The sequence below is a fragment of the Stegodyphus dumicola genome, chromosome 4 (genome assembly GCF_044657685.1).
Source record: "Stegodyphus dumicola isolate Sdum_Otavi_A_Nest chromosome 4, ASM4465768v1".
Lineage (NCBI taxonomy): Eukaryota > Metazoa > Arthropoda > Arachnida > Araneae > Eresidae > Stegodyphus > Stegodyphus dumicola.
Window position 1 is genome coordinate 214,107,792 of NC_140771.1, and position 14,356 is coordinate 214,122,147.

Sequence of the window (14,356 nt, forward strand, 5' to 3'; positions counted from 1 at the left end):
TAAGATGTAATTAAAAGACAATCTGGAGGAAAATATAACAAAAATAAACTTATGTTTTAATTATATGGATCGCTTAAAAAATATTTTGCATGCACTTTGTATAAGCAGAAGCAGTTTGTGAAAAACTGAAAATTTTAAACCAATCATTATATCACTAATTTTCTGATATTTTTACTACTTGATCACCCCTTGGGAGCTGCATACATTGGCTTAGTATTTAACCATAATAGTAGCGACTCCAGGGGCACAAAAACACGAGCCTAGCGGTTTCAAAACCCAAGGAAAGACCATTATACGATTGGACCAAAGGGAATTGGGTGAAATCCCGAAATTTCGGTATAGCGCTTGGGCAAATGAGCTTCCAAATCTGTTGTCCTCCGTATTCTGTCTAAAACATGGAGGAAAGGGCATCCCGCGAACTACTGGCGGGTAGCAAACGATTAGTCAGATCTTCAGGCATATAGCCCAACCCAGCCGTGACCTCTGGTTGACCGAAAGTGGTGAGTTTATTTTCAAGTCCATTGATACGGGAGTGTGCGAACCGGGTGTTCGGCAAGAATGTCCGTTCGATCTCCAAGATTCGTCTTCCTTGCGCCATATTCAGTTGTGACCCTGTCCCAGTGGCCTGCATTAGCTGGAACATGTATACAATTTACTTACTTTCTTACCGTCTGATCAATCAGAGGTGATTATCAAATTCTAGGAATTCCTATTTTTATCAAGGGAATGGAAGCAATGCAACTATTTTTCATATAATATCTTGAGTGTAATAGGAAAATAATTTCATTCATAGATTTCAAATACATTTTGAATAAATGTCAGTTTACTTTATGTTTGAATAATATTTCTACTTAATAAAATTTGATTTTAATAATCGTTTATTCTTCTGTTTTCAATAACTTTATTTTATGAATATTTTAAACGACAGAAAACTGATTTTTAGAAATAGAATTTATCTTTCATCAGTAGAAATCAAAAGATACGTAGGGTGATCAAATATAAACGAGCCCTCATTGACTGAGCGTCAGCATGGGTGTTTGTATGTGTTTGGGGAAGTGAAGTCGGTAGGCGGGATTGCCTAGAGTAAGAGAACCAACCATATCAGCCCAGCTTATCTTGTGCTTTATTTAGTAGTCCTTACGATGAGTGATAGGAGTGCGCCCGTCCCTATTGGGCAACGCATCATCTTAAAGTTCTCTCGTCAGTGGAAACGTGAAACCAGCCGAAATTTACCAAAGACTGCATGCCCACTTCGGAAAAGTTACCTTTTCATAGACAAGAGTGAAGGTTTGGTGCAACAAATGCAAACAAGGCTGCGAACGTGTTGCGAATCAAGGTTATCCCCGTCGTCCTCGCACTTGTAACGGATTTTTCGGACTGAAGGGAGATCTTAATGGTGGATTTCTCACACAGCGTCAGACAATTAACACAACTGCGATCTCTTAGTCAAGTTTCGCTTCAGTATTGACGCAAAAGACGAGATTGTCCCCTCCATGACAACGCCAGGCCCCACTCAGAAGGTGTAACGCAACAGAAACTGATGTAAATGCACTAGATAATGCTTGATCATCCACCGTATAGCCTAAACATATCCCCATGCGATTTTCACATGTTTGGACACCACAATAAGGCACTTAGAGACAAGCGATTTGAGTCCAAAGATCAAATGGAAACTTCCGTGCGCAACTGCTTAGATACCCATCCAACTTCATCCTATGAATGAAAAAAATTACCAAAACATTGAAGAAAATGTATCATAAAAGTAGGAGATTACTTAGAAAAATAATTTGGAGAAATGTAGATTTTTTCTATAAAATAAATTTTGTTTAAACAAAAGGCTCGTTTATATTTGATTCACCCTTACAATTGTAGGAACACAAAATTTTACATTACATTTTTGCTGTGACATGGTTTTCCTTTCAGCTCTTAATAAATTTCAAATAAAGTCATCTTGCAATATTTGTGTAACAGCATACCATCATCGTGGAAAAATGAAATTTTCCAAGGGGAATAACATTAAAATTTCTTGTGAATGAAGATAGAAAACGTAAATATTATTTCTGCATCTACATTTGCTGTTTTCCTTGCCCTTTTTGTTGTTGCTTTTGTTTATTTGTTGAAGCAATGTTTTATTACGTTCCTTTTGGATCTTGATTTTGTTCACGTACTGGAATACGAAATAAGTTGCAACCAGGGCCCTGGACAAAATTATGAAATTTTCTGCAAACTAGAAATGTTTTTATTCTTGTGACGGTGCTCATGAAAAATTTCTACCAACTCGTAAAGCGTGTACAGACATTAGATTATTTCGAAGCAGGAAAGATGAAAAATGAGCAATGCCCTCACCGGGACTCGAACCACGGACCTCTCGAATATGCGCCGAGTGTGCTGACCACTACACCACGAAGGCATACTAAGAAGGCGGGTGAAATGCCTTATAAGCATTTAACAGAGAATATTATGAGTATTTTGAGACATGTCTGTTTGTAAAACAAATAAACAAAAGACCTGAAACCCAACTATATAGTTTCGCAAACTTCCTATGATACAGCGGCGTGTGGCATTTTTCTTATTTCGAGTGTAAGGCCTGCCCTTCGTGGCCATCGTTTAGATTTCATTGATACAATAATAAATAATTTTATTTTTCGTAATAGTCCTAATAATGATATTTGAAATAACATATGGTAAAGTAAGGTCAGATTGAACTTTTGCCTCTATATTTGAAGCTTATCTCGTTTAAAACACAAAGGGTAGATAAAACAAGCATCTCTGATTTTAAATGTATCAACTATTACCTCATTTCTCCTCTCCTATTCATTCCGCAACTTTCTTTGTTAGAAGTGTTTTAACTTCTTCGTAAGAAAATGAAAACAATTAAGGGAAAATACACATTAAGCTACAGTACCTTGAAAATTAAATTGTTTATATTATTGTGATACACGATACTTGATTTAACTGCTCACTAGGAGTTTAAGTAATGCATGAAATACGTGTAAAAATAACTTCCAACTAAAATTATTAAGATTTTTAAGGCAATAAGCAGGTGGAACGACGACGAACTTAGACAGCAATTGAGTAGACTCAGAAAGTCACAAGAAAACTGAAATTGGAGCAAAAATTGAATACAGAAAAGGTTTTAGACAAGTTTATAGAGTAAAGAGCAAATTATGTATAAAAAATTATTTTGGCAGCGAAATGAAACTGCGGGAACATTTCGCAAAAATTGGATACAGAAAAAGTTTTAGACAAGTTTAAAGAAGAAAGAGCAAATTATATGTAAAAAATGATTTTGACAGCGAAATTAAACTTTGGGAACATTTTTTATGGAAAATAAAAAGGTATATGATACAAAGTTTAAAATGACTAGAGCAACCTTTTCACTTCTCCGCTTACGCGGAGGATAAAGCATCTATTGTTGCAGGTAAGACTAGACGGCAAATGCAAAATACTTGCAATATTCTTATTAATTTAATCCATGGGTTTTTTCTCAAATAAATAGTTATCTCAGTAAAGAAATTTATTGCTCTAATAACCAGTAAACATGAGATAAAATAAAACATTATACTATACTCAAACTTATTAAAAACGAAATCAAATGTGTTAAGTATTTTAAATATTTAATATTCTGAAAACGGACTGTGTCGCACACCTTAAAAAACTCGAGAATCTTGGCTAATTACATTACATAGGAGAAGATTGCTTTGAAAGGGATCTGGTAACTGCTGACCAAAGGACGCGAAGTTTTGTCATTTAGGGAATACTTCCGGATATTTTTGTCATAGTAAATATTTATTGCGAAACCAAAATTTCTAAACTTTTAGTATCATCCCTTTGTATTTATGCACGATATCAGTATATGACATTCGTCTACAAAAATATAAATGTTTCTCTTCCATTTAAAATGCAACATTTGTTGGAAGATGCATTTACTTGCGCAACGAAAATGGAGAAAACAAAGCAACGCAGAAATTCAAGAAGGAAAACCCTGAAAGGAATTTTTCGTTAACTTTAAAAGCAATGAATTGAGAAATTTTGAAAAATACGACAAACACTGATTTCACATAATTTACATTTACATTACTACTACTACTCTTGCCATTGCATTGTGACGGCCTGTAAGGTTTTTCTTCCTTTTTACTACGTGCTTTCGTGGTGTAATTGGCTAGCAATTGAATGATTTAAAGTTCGAATCTCGGCTAGGGCACTGCACATTTTTCATAGTTCCTGCTCCGATATAAGTATAAAGCGCGCGGACTAAAAATAAAAAATTATCATGATAAGGATTTGGTGAATGTGCTCTTTCCTACCCAATTGCCCTTTAAGGTTGGAGAGTGTAAGGTACTGCCTTCGTAGTTTAATTAAAAAGCATGTCCGGTTAGCAGTCGGAAATTCCGGTTTTCGAATTTCTGGTTTCCCACATGAGGATAAAGCGGATTTATCTCTTTTCTTGTTTAAAAAATTTCTAGAAGATTCTACAAGTGGCATCCGAACTAAAAGGTGGTGGACAATGGACTAAAAGGTGGTCACTAGCGATTGCAGTGGTTATTTCTTGTTCATTAAAACAAAATTTGAAATTTCAGAAAAGACTTAATTTAGATAATGATAATACGAAGATTTTTTTCCATATTCATTTTTTGATGCATTTTATGATTATTATTATTGTGCATAGGTTAATAAAAGTTTGCCTTTGATTACTAACTTTAGCTTTTATATTTTTAAAACATTCTGATATTTTCTTTCTATTTATGGCATATTTTTATTTAAATTTCTTTATTCTAACGGAATTTATAAATTAAATTTTTTTTATAATAAGATAACCTGTAAGAAAGGTATACAGTTTTGCGATACTATAAAAAGTTTAGAGAGGTTCTTAAAAATGAAAGTTAATTTCAAGCTTCTCTGGAAAATTCAACCAAGGTTTTTTTTTTTTTTTTTTTTTCCTGAACAGTGTTTAGAACTGTTAGTTATAGACCTTTTTTATTATCATTGCTCTTTCAGCAACTGAAACTAGAACCTTGATCGATATTGCTATGAAAAGAACTATTACTAGACATTCTTTTCCAACATTTTCCTGTCTACTACTTATTACAAATTGGAAAGGCTATGAAAATCGTTGTTGTTGACACTCATGATATTATTGAAAAGTATCAAAAGACCTGTTTCAAAGGAAAAGCTAGCCTTTTCTAATAAATATTTTGAAAATATTAAAAAAAATATCAGATTCTTAGAGCATGCTCTGTTTTTCAAGCTATTTGCTATGCTTTCATTATCAAATGGATTCAAATTTCTACTACAAAATTGAAATCGAAAAGATTTCTAATATGCAGAAATTTCGAAATTCGGGTAACTTCAGGGTCTCTGAAATATCTTGATATTGGCATTCATTTTGGTTACATTCATGGATTCTTCGGAAATTATGGAAACTAGAACGTTGATATTTTGGTGAAAACATTTAAACTAAACAAGGGCACTCTTGTGTCTTGGGAAAAGGCGCTTTTATGTAAATGATATTATTCTATCTACTTAGAATTATGAGAATTTTAAATTATGAAAGAAAATGCAGAGTAAAAAGTTTTTCTTGCAGTTTGTGAAGCATTAAAAGCAATTTAATGTAAGCGAACATATTCAAATTTTATTTAACCGTGACAGATATAAGAGGTGTATTTAAAATAATTTGGGCTAGTTCCAAAGACAGCATTCTACTTACACCTACAACAGATACATAGGAAAAGAAATACATAAAATAAAAAAATTTAAAAACTTCTTACAGGTTTTTAGATTTTAAATTAGGCCCAAAGGCGTTTTTTAACATTTTGTGTGCGTTTTTAACATTTAACAACCTTCATATATTAAATATCATGTTCTTTGCACTTAAAATTCAATTCAAGAGCTCACAAATAATATCGCAAAATAATTTTAAATTGAGCATATCTTTAGAATTTCCTATACACATTCTTACGCGTTGGAGATAAAAACGTTTTTCTGTACAACGTTGCCTTTGCTCGCTTTGAGTTTGTTAATGAAAAATTCGTTAACGTTTTACAAAATATGAAATCGATAATAAAACAAATTTAAAATTTGGGCTTCCAGATTCCTCATTATTTAATTGCTTGAAATATAATACAGGGCGATAATATTTAGTGGCAACAGTTTGAAAAGTGAAACGGACATTCAGATTCAGAGTGATTCAACGCAAAATCGCAAAATGAAAACAATAGTCCCCCAGGAACAAAACCCCTTTGAACTAAAAAAAAAATTTTAAAAGCTTCCAGATTTTATATTACGCCCAAAATACGTTTGGTTTTCATTCACACACATACACGTTTCGAGAGCTTTTGGGCTAATGTCTCTTTGAGCTAAAATATCTAAAAATAGCATTTGCGAAACATAGTTTCAGGTGACGGAGATATTTTTTTTTTTCTGTAGTGTTGCATAGCTCGCTTTGAAATCACTTATTTTGTTAATAAAAAATCTGATGTGTACACCACACCACATAACTTCCCTATACGGAATATTAAATTATACGCAGTTTTCCTTCATTTCATTTAAACATATTGAATTAACAGTTAACGAGTTTTGAATTAAATCTACTTCGTGGATAACTCATAAAGCACAATAGAATAAATGCACTCTTTAAAGTTCACTAAATTTATTTACCATAGCGACATTTCAGCGCTAGGTTAACTTAACAGCATTACATCTCAATCACTTTATAACTCAGAGTGCACAGAAGTTATATCATCTGAAGAATCACCACAAGCTCTATTCAAATACTATAATAAATCTAAAACGATGTATAAAAGAAATTAAACAAATAAAAAGAAACAGTTTTTCGCAGACGATTCAGCTCCGCTTACCTAATGTGCATGCGCTACTAAAATCCCCTCAGAATTCATATTAAGTCAGTTTTATAATTTTTTCGGGAGAAAAAGAGTTCTTTATTCCGTCCTTACGTACAGATGTCACGCAAAAACATCGTTAAATTATATTCAATAGCCGTCAAAATGGATATCTTCGTTGAAATATGATACCCGAAATTTTTTGCGATTACAATACTTCCTTTTTACTTTGTACAAGGAAGTAAAAATTAGGTTAAAATTTTACAATGTGAAATTTTACAATATGAATTTAAAATATGAAATAGACAATAAAAGAAACTCCATATTTCAAATTCAAACTTCCATATGCTCATATTCGGATGGATGACTACGTTATTCAAGATTTGATGGCTGTAGGTACCTATTTTTTCCCATTGCAAAAAACATACATACATTCATGCAGATGTTTCAGTATTTAATTGCTTTAAATATAGTACAGGGCTATAACAGTTGATGGCAACAATTTGGAAATGAATACAACGCTTTTAGTGACTCAACGCAAAAAGTCCCTTTCGTGACTAATTGCCCCTTTGGGCTAGAAAAATAAACTTTTCTTCCCACCGCCTATTAAAACATCAAAATATAGAGTACGCTGTGTAAATAATTTTTTTTTCTTTTACCTTACAGTCATATATCATTGCTTAGAAGCAATTAAAATAATTACGCGTTTCTAAACGAACAAAAGGATAGCACGACTCCCACCCCGCTATTATTCTCGCAATGTACCTTATTATTACTATATTATTTTAATATTACAAATTTATAAACTGCGATGAATAAGGTAAACAAATATGTTTGGAAAATATTTCATTTATTACAGAATGATAATTTTGAAGATGTTTAAGGAATTCTTCATGGAAAAGATTGGAAGTCTAGTTGGTCTCCTCACTTTGTTCGTTCGAATGATCCTTATAATCCATTTAAGTGGGTCAACATGCCGTCTCTGGATTTGTAAGTGGAAGCGCTTATTCTAATGTAAAGTTTTAAAATATTTTAAACACTTCCGAATGTTTTCAATATTTGATCTTAAAAATTTAACATTTTAATCATAGAATCCGTTTTTGTCAAACACTCTGAAAGCAGTTACGAAACTGTGCTGTAATTTTGAAATGAATTGATATATTTTCAAAAATCTATTGGATTGTTATGCAAATTTATAAAGCCATTCATCATTTAAATGTTTCAAGAATGGAAATGGGCTCTTTTCAAATAAGTAACTGGTGTAGACTCCAAATCAGAGGGTTACAGCCTAAAACATCGCGGACGAAAACGTCGCGGAGAAAGCAGTGCAAGACGAAAACGTCGTAGTAACGAAATATCGTGGCAGAACAGAAAGCAAACGGAAAATATGGCAATTCTAAAACATGTTGGTACAAAATATCATCGTCGAAAGTAAAGAGGTTCAAAAACTTCGCAGTTTAAAAACACCGTAGTCAAAAATATAAAAATTATTCCCATAAAGATTTGGAAGCTCAAGAATTGTTAACGACACTTTAAGAATAAACGGAAACAAAACAAGGTTTAATTTCTATCAAAACAATACCAGACTAACAAATGTGAAAGAAAATAATTTGCTAATTAAGTAACCAATTTTTAGAGAGGTAACCTCATGTAGTTATTTGTCTTGATTTTTTTAAGCATTTTTAGGCTTTATTTTTCATGACAAATTATGAGTAAAACTACAAAAAAGATTCATTTATTAATGACCTTTGTTAATTAACTATGGAAATTTAAAATTCTATTAAGTGTTATAAGTTGCATTAATTTTCTCCTCATTTTAAATTTTTAAATGCTTAAGTTTCCTTCTTACTTTTGAAGAAAAAATTTATTAGGTCATTCAAAAATATGAAATATAAAAGTAAAAATAACCCTCTTTCCTTCTTGCGTTCCCAAAACATTATGCGAAAATGGATTTACAACTTTTGAAAACTGAAAAACGCATGTGTGCTATGTTACTGTCATGCGATGATTTGTAGGTACTTTATTTTTTACCACGATATTTTCGACGACGATGTTTTTATACTGCGAAGTTTTTGAACCGCTGTATTTTCGACGATGATATTCTGTACCACGATGTTTTAGAACTGCGATGTTTACTCTTTGCTTTCTTTTCTCCCATGATGTTTTGTAGAGTTTTCGCCTTGGGTTGTTTTCTCCCCGACATTTTCATCCGCGATGTTTTCGGCGGACACCAATCAGAGTTATCCCTTACTATGTAAGTTCTGTGAGATTTCTAACCAATTACCCACTTTTATGTAAAATGTACATTTCATAGCTTGTAAGGTTCTTATATTAAACTAACTAATTATTATCATTTAGGTTGTTTGAAGTGTATTTAATCTTGTAGTCTATCGCCAGAAGCTGTGGTTATGTACAACAAGAACCGTACCCTGTTTTATTAAAAGTATAGTTTAATAAAAAGTTGTTTTATAGGACTTAAATTCCAGTATCAGAGAAAGTATAATCTTGTAAGTGTCGCCCGAATCAGTTGCGAACTAAGTCACAAGACCAAGTAACGTTTAGCCTGTCGCTTCCCAAGATTTAAAGCACCAGGAAGTACGTTGGAAGTCTTCGGTTTATCTTAGACACCATCGGCGCATCATCAGTTTCGACGGCAGTAGTTACGTAATGACCTTGAAACAATTAGAAACTCATTTTCTACTTTACCATGTTGCAGAGATGCAAACGTTCTCAACAGCAATCGCTGCTCTTCGAGAAGAGGCTCAGTGCTGGTAGAAAAGCATTGGTCAATTCTTATTGGGTAAACCAGGCAGCAAGAGTTATAAGTTTGACATGTTTAAAACTGTCATTCTGAAAGCATTCTTCGTGGGGAAAGATTGGGCGAAATTTGAAGCTTTAACGTTTGGTATAAATCAGACTAAAACAGAAGAATTAACTGACCTCATTTTGCAAAATATACAGTTGGTAAACTTTTTGTATGGGATAAAACCTGATGTAGAGATTATATTATGTAGGTTGTTCCCTCAGATTCAGGCTTTTTTTTGAATACATAACTTTCGTACACTAGAAGAACCACTTGGATTGGCGATGAAGTTTAGAAGGAGAAGAATATCTATAACCACATGTACAGTGGGATGTGAGCAACGTTTGGGCGGAAATTTTCGCAAACCTGGTAGCGGAAGGAAGGCAAAAGACTGCAGTAGACTAATTGAAAATAGGGAAAATATTTCATGCATTAGTGGCAATTGTCAAAATGAATCGCAGAGGAGGAAAACATGGGAAGATAGAAAACCTTTCAAACGAGGCAGGGTCCTGTCACCACAGAAAGGAAAAAAATCTCTCTCATATTCAGTTGAATACAATGCTAATTACAAATTTGTCCCTTGCACGGTGCAAGTAAATAGTAATATACGGTTCAGCAAGATCTACATCTGCGACTTTGAACAGAAGAGCATCTTTTACGCGATCTTCATATAAGAAAGTGGCTTTCGGTTCTGAATGAATTGCGGTGAATTGTCTACGTCGAATACATTTTAAGATAACTTATCAGATTCTTTTGCACTTTCTAAAATACAATAATTTTCTCGAAGAGGATTCCTCCGTATTATTTCCAAGCTCTTCGTGTATATATCATTTTTTATATTATTATTTCCAAGCTATATTTTTTCTATTATTATTTCCAAGCTTCTCTTTTCATTCTCTTCATGTATATATTATTATTTCCAAGCTTCTCTTTTCATTCTCTTCATGTATATATTATTATTTCCAAGCTTCTCTTTTCATTCTCTTCATGTATATATTATTATTTCCAAGCTTCTCTTTTCATTCTCTTCATGTATATATTATTGTTTCCAAGCTCTTCGTGCAATATTATTGTATTATTTTATAAAAAATATATAATGCACAGTTCTAAACTTGGATAGTAATATTATCGGTAATCAATCATTTTTTATCTTTTCTTCTTAAAGTTTGTGCTGTTACTGTTATTAACCACTTTTCACCAAATACTGCATAAAGAATTTTATATGCTGATCCAGGAAATTTTTCTTGATGGACAGTTATTGAGACGATCCGTTCAGCTTCATTTATTTCTTAAGGATAACTCATTGGAAAGCAAAAACATTCTATATTTCAGACTAGAGTATAAAAGTCTATGCAATTAATATAGGAGTTTTAACAGTTTTAATTTGGATCATTCTTCTTCACTTTTAGCCAGTCTGGGCCCTCTCACTATGTAACTCCACATCATCAGCTATTTTTGAAAAAGCACTAAAACGTACTTGAACTCAATCAATAAAGTAAATAAATAATCATGATATTATTTTAATATGATAAATAAATCTTATTCGGGAGCCATTCTGATAGATATTAGAAATAACATTAAAAAGGTGAACTGCTTCTGGGTCCGAGAACGATTTTTTTCCTTAAATCCAAGTAAACTATGTTTTAGTATTTACAGCTGTATTTTAATAAGAAATCTGATAATATTATGAGTTTCTCAAGTTTATTTGAACTTTTTCATTCAAAATTTTGTGACATTTTAAGCTCTTAATATAGGTATATAATATATCGACAACAGGACAAAGTTGTATTTTAGTGAAAAATTGCGTTAACAAACGACAAATATAATGCTTATTAATAAAAATCACTGTGTAAAAATTATGCTTTCAGTTGCAATTATAAGAAATCCTTTTCTGTGGCCCTGCATTATGCCATAATTTGAAATTCACATATGCCGAAGCTACATTTCCAGTATTAAAAGTAGAAATAAAAAATAAAACTTTCTGAGGAAAACGAAATACTTTCGTACCTTATTACTTTCTTACAAAGATTAAAAATAAGTAAGCCTTCTCAAAACAGGCTTTTGACTATTGCTGCCAGGTGATATAATTATGAGTACCAAGCAGAAGTCTAGCGAATTTAAGTTTCAGTATCTGATTAATATATATTTGATTAAATACTAAGCAACGGAGCTGGAGATATATATTAAGACTATATTTGCATTACTGCATTCCTCCCTCGGCATAATTGTTCATATCATAATTAAATTCATTCCTTAAGTAAAGAAGCACTTTTTCCAAGTTCTAGATTGAATTACTGTTCAGTCCCTTAGTCTCATAAAGGTGATGGAGTTTCGAATAATTGATAAAAGATTAATTAATATCGAAATAATGAACGGAAAATTGATTGCATAGTTAAGTGCAATATTGTTGCTTTATGAAAGCATCGCAATAGTATTTGAAAGTAGCATCACGATAGCATGTTTCATCTCGATAGTATTTGAAATATTACTGTAATATAGAATTCTGCACGCAGCCTGATTTTCGTAAAAATAAATAATATTAGATTAGGAAATGCGTTTAGAGATATTTTTGCTTATCCTCATTTTTTCAGAACTGCTATTGATTTGCTAACAAGAGATGATTAGAACTAAAATATATTATACGAACTAGCTATGTGTACTGTTTCTTTTATCAGCTCTTTCCTGCTAAAATATTCGCATTAAAATAGCAAATGTTATTCATGATATTTGATTACTTTCATCTCATATTTATTTTTGAAACTCAAGCAAGCACGAGGCAAAGAAATGCAATCGTGAGTCCCATTCTAAAACCATGCTGTCAGAAATAAGACTTTGTTTTGCAATAAAAAATTTATATTTTCCGAAATCGATAGCTAAAACCCTTATTCTTTACAACATAAACTATTAGAAGTCCGTTGTTTCGGAATTTTAACATTCTTGCAAAATACCCGACTGCGGTAAGATAGTTTTCACGCAAAACGGGTTTAGGGTTGCCAGAAAGTGGTGATGAAAGGCAGGGTTGCCAGACTTGGAGCGAAATCACTCATTTGGCAATATTCGGCCACAATATGGCGAGAACATTCTGTAACGATTTCTTACCGGTTTTCCCCAGAATGTTCTCTTAGACAGACCAAAACTATAAATATCATGTCTGTACGCAAAGAAGCAGTGTATCGTGGGATTATCTTGAGTAGGCTGAGTTCAGAGATTAGCATGAGAGCAACCGAACAGAGTCAGGAGCTTTATTTAGTGTTTTGTCGTGAAGCTGGTTTCACTATTGGGGCATGAAGGCTGAGTTGCTAATTGTTTCAGAATGTGTATCACACTTTTTCGATGACTATCAAGCGTCTTCTTTGAAATTGTCCTGTGTGATACTGACGAATAAATTGTGCTTTGATTCTTCACCAAGTGTTGTCATCAGTCACTCCAAATCCATGAATGAACAGTAGAATGCAACAATATTTTTGAACTTCCAGTTATACCACGAAGGCATGCGGAAAGGAGAGAGAAAATACCTTATATACTCCCCCTTTCGAAGGGCGACTAAGGATTAGGGAACCCAGTCTCTAAATCTTGGTGGTGACGAATTATAGTTCACCACCTTTAAAAAAAAGTAATTTAATAACACGGAAAGTGTTATAAAAGCGGCCCTTTGGACGTAATTTAAAATCTGAAACCTTTCAGATTTTCCTTTTCTTGGATTATAATATATATTAACAATTATTCCTAACATTTCATTTTTTTTAAATTTGCTAGCGTTTAATTCATTTAGCGCATTGTTTTGTAGCATTTTAATACTGTACTTAAAGCTTTAAAACACTATTATTAAAATTTGGTTTTTGCTAAAAATAGTTCATTTGATTCATTTATTTCCAGAATTTGATCATATTTCTTAGATTTTTAACTGAGCGTTAATTCAGGAGTGATTGAATCTTTCTCATTATTATTACATTTAAAATAAGATTATTAATAATTTTACAACAGTCGCTAAATATGAAAATGAAAGGAGAATCGCACTTTATTTTAAATTAAGAGCTAGTAATAACATATATTTAGTGACAAGGATTTTGATATATGCAATGTAAATGCAACTTTTGTTTCCATTGAAAAGAAAGAAAAGCACATAAGTTGTGTTTCAGCGGAATATTTACAAACATATAGTTAATTTTTTAAATAGCCGGGATTAGAGCAACCAGAATCTGCTTGGTTAAAAATTCATGTTTAATGTTTTCGTCTTTAAAATAATTCATACATTCGTCATGTGTGATGAATATTGTAGAGCATCCCTATCGTGCACTACAAAATCGTTTTCCGCCCCCAAGGTTGCCTCATATACATGATGAGAGCTGGTAATAGTTCCTCACTTCATTTTCGTTTAGCGTATTTCGCTTTGTAAAAAGCGCATGAATGGAGGCTGACTTGCACTACAGCCTCAAATGAGGTCGAAAAAGTAAGCATTGTGAGGTGATGATGACATGCGTTACGATTGTATATGAGAAAGGATTGGAAATTTCTTTCAAATGGCTATTTTTTAAACTAATATACTATAGCAAGAACTTAACGCATTTGCAAGACTCTGGCTTGAATAAGTGAATAAGTACTGATTCTCGGCTATAGAGCGGCCGGTATATATGTGATTGCTCAGGCAGTTTTTGAAACTTCCAAAAAAATCCCACCTAGGACTGTGACAATTCGAAATCTTCCAAATCATATC

At 32.6% G+C, this 14,356-nt stretch overlaps 1 long non-coding RNA gene and 1 other non-coding gene across 2 annotated transcripts in view; both read right to left on the reverse strand.

Annotated features, from left to right (window-relative positions):
• Positions 1 to 14,356, reverse strand: part of LOC118199869 (uncharacterized) — a 158,543-nt gene that overhangs the window by 88,616 nt on the left and 55,571 nt on the right. The window lies entirely within an intron of this gene.
• TRNAM-CAU (transfer RNA methionine (anticodon CAU)) lies at positions 2,338 to 2,410 on the reverse strand. Its single transcript has one exon. It is a non-coding gene; the product is annotated as a tRNA-Met (tRNA).